The following is a 3,133-nucleotide window of genomic DNA, read 5'->3' as shown; positions in this document are numbered from 1 at the left end:
CAGAAGTTGTGATCCATTGTTGTAGCAGGAAAACCAGTTAGGCTGCCAACAGCTCACACATCTTCTGCGTTAAGGGCCACTGAATGTTGGGTGTGGGTGCCCCCCTCTGGGAGGTAGGGTCATCAGGCCAGGAAATGGAATAATTTATTAGATTTTTAACTTCAAAAGAAAAGAAAAGAACCGGTGCTGGAGAGATGGCTGAGCAGTTAAGGCTCTTGCCTGCAAAGCCAAAGGACCCAGGTTCAATTCCCCAGCACCCATATAAGCCACATGCACAAGGTGGCGTGTGTGTCTGGAGTTCATTTGCAGTGGTTGGAGGCCCATTTTCTCTCCCTCTCTGCCTCTCGCAAATGAATAAATAAAAATAAAATATTAAAAAAACAATAGAATTGGAGGTGAGAGCAGGCAGGGACGCGTGATAGAGAGTATCGTCTGCAATTTGTCTGCGTAGGGCACACACACGCACACACTGGCCACACCTGAGCTGTGATCCGTCACTAAGATGGACCAGCAAATGAAGCAAAAATCTTTATTATGTATTTACAAGGTAGGGGCTCACAGAGCCTGAGCTGGACTGGAACTCACTGTGCAGCCAAGGATGACCTTGGACCTCTGATCTTCCTGCTGAGTGTTGGGATAAGATTATAGGTATGTATTTCCACACCCCAGGCTCTGCAGAGCTGGGGATTGAACTCGGAACTTTGTGAATGCTAGACACGTTCTCCACCAACTGGGCTACATCCCCAGCCCAAGTAAAAACCTTTAGCGTGGGCTGGAGAGATGGATCAACAGTTAAGACGCTTGCCTGCAAAACCTAATGACCAGGGTTCAGTTACCCAGTATCCATGTAAGGCCAGATGCACAAAGAGGTGAATGAATGCATATGGAGTTGGTTTACAGCAGCTGGAGGCCCTGGCGTACCCTTTCTCTCTCTGTCTCTCTCTGCTTGCAAATCAATAAGTAAAATATTTTTAAAAATAATAAAAATTAAAAAGTCCAGCAAAAATCAAAAACAGGCTGGCCCAGGCATGGTGGTGCACACCTTTAATCCTATTACTCAGGAGGCAGAGGTAGGAGGATTGTTGTGAGTTCAAGGCCAGCCTGAGACGGCATAGTGAATTCCGGGTCAGCCTGGGTCAGAGTGAGACCCTACCTTGGAAAAAAAAAAAAAAAAAGCAGGCTGGTCTGTGACACCCCAGCACTGAGCAGGCCCCGCTGGCTGCTGCAAGCTCAGAGCTTGTCACCCTGGAGAGAGCCATGAACTGTCGGGACAGTAAGGGAAGACCCAGTGCAATCAAGCGGAGTCACCGCCCTTTGGAGTGCTCTGGATATAGAGCCCAGCTTTGAATAATAGGAAGAAGTCCCAGATTTGAGGTTCAGCAAACACCACAAGAGAAGAGATTTAGCACTGGGTATCTGGAACTTATAAAGCCAGGCTCTTCGGCCCAGTCCTAGAGAAAGAGACCGAGTGAGCAGCTTGGCACCTAGCAACTAAGCCGCTCCTGGCGGGAGCCCAAGAGGCTATTGGACACCTCTGAACACCCAGCCGGGTGTGGATTTCAGGAACCTCCGGGCCTTTGAGTCTTAGTGGTCACCCTCTTCCTAAAGTCGGCCTCAGGAGGCCTCAAGTCAGAGGTGACTTGGAACACCAGAGCTAGAGGTGATCACCCCACACAACCTTCTGTGAACTGGCAAGGGCGGTGAGCAAGGGACGTGTCTGCTCAGTGGCCTCAGCGGCGGGCAGTGCTGTGACACCATCCAGGAAAGATGTCCGGCAGGATTGGAAGTGACAAGGAGACAGAGACATTCTCTCAGGAAAGGGAGGTGTTCCTGTGGATAGCAGAGGTGCTTTTGAGAGACCAACTCCCACCTGTGAGGCGGCTGCTGTGATTTTATTTTTTTAAATATATATATATTTATTTTGGGGTGGAGAGAGCAGTTAATGCACTTGCCGGCAAAGACTGAGGATCCATGTTCCGTTCTCCAGATCCCACGTAAGCCACATGCACACAAGTGAGTCAAGCACAGGGTCGCACATGCCAACTAGGTGACGGAAAACTCTGGTGTTTGATTGGATTGCAGTGGCTGAGGCCCTGGCGCACCAATTCTCCCTCTCTGTGTCTCTTGCTGTTTCAGAAAAAAATTATTTATTTGCAAACACCAAGAAGAATAGGGAGAGATTCAGAGAGAATGGAGGTGTGTCAGGGCCTTTCACCACTGCAAATGAACTCTGGGTGCATGTGCCACTTTGTGCAGCTGGCTTACATGGGTTCTGGGGAATTGAACCTGGTTCCTTAAGTTTCACAGGCAAGTGCCTTAACCACCAAGCCATCTCTCCAGTCCAGGCTCTTTCTTAAAAAAAAGTATGTATTTATTTATTTTTTAAATTTATTTTTTTTTTGTTTTTTCAAGTTCTTATTAGCAACTTCCATGATTATAAACAATAGCCCATGGTAATTCCCTCCCTCCCCCACTTTCCCCTTTGAAATTCCATTCTCCATCATATCCCCTCCCCCTCTCAATCAGTCTCTCTTTTATTTTGATGTCATGGTCTTTTCCTCCTCTTATGATGGTCTTGTGTAGGTAGTGTCGGGCACTGTGAGGTCATGGATATCCAGGAATTTTGTGTCTGGAGGAGCACGTTGTAAGGAGTCCTACCCTTCCTTTGGCTCTTATATTCTTTCCACCACCTCTTTCGTAATGGACCCTGAGCCTTGGAATGTGTGACAGAGATGTATCAGTGCTGAGCACTCCTGTCACTTCTATCCAGCACCATGATACCTTCTGAGTCATCCCAAGGTCACTGCCATCTGAAAAGAGAAGATTCTCTACCAAAAGTGAGAGTAGCATTAATATGTAGGTATGAACATTAAGAGAAGTGCTTACTGGGCAGTTTGATAAGCATAGTATATACATTTAGCAGCCCAGGCTCTTTTTAAATAAATGTATGGATATATTTATTTATTCTTGGTTTTGTGAGGTAGGGTCTCACTCTAGTCCAGGCTGACTTGGAATTCACTATGTAGTCTCAGGGAGGCCTCCAACTCGATCCTCTTTCCCTTGTCTCCCAAGTGCTGGGATTAAAAGCATGCACCACCAGGCCCAGCTATTTATTTATTTATTTGAGAAACTG

The sequence above is a fragment of the Jaculus jaculus genome, chromosome 17 (genome assembly GCF_020740685.1).
Source record: "Jaculus jaculus isolate mJacJac1 chromosome 17, mJacJac1.mat.Y.cur, whole genome shotgun sequence".
In the NCBI taxonomy this organism is placed as follows: domain Eukaryota; kingdom Metazoa; phylum Chordata; class Mammalia; order Rodentia; family Dipodidae; genus Jaculus; species Jaculus jaculus.
Note: the sequence above shows the minus strand (reverse complement) of the source record.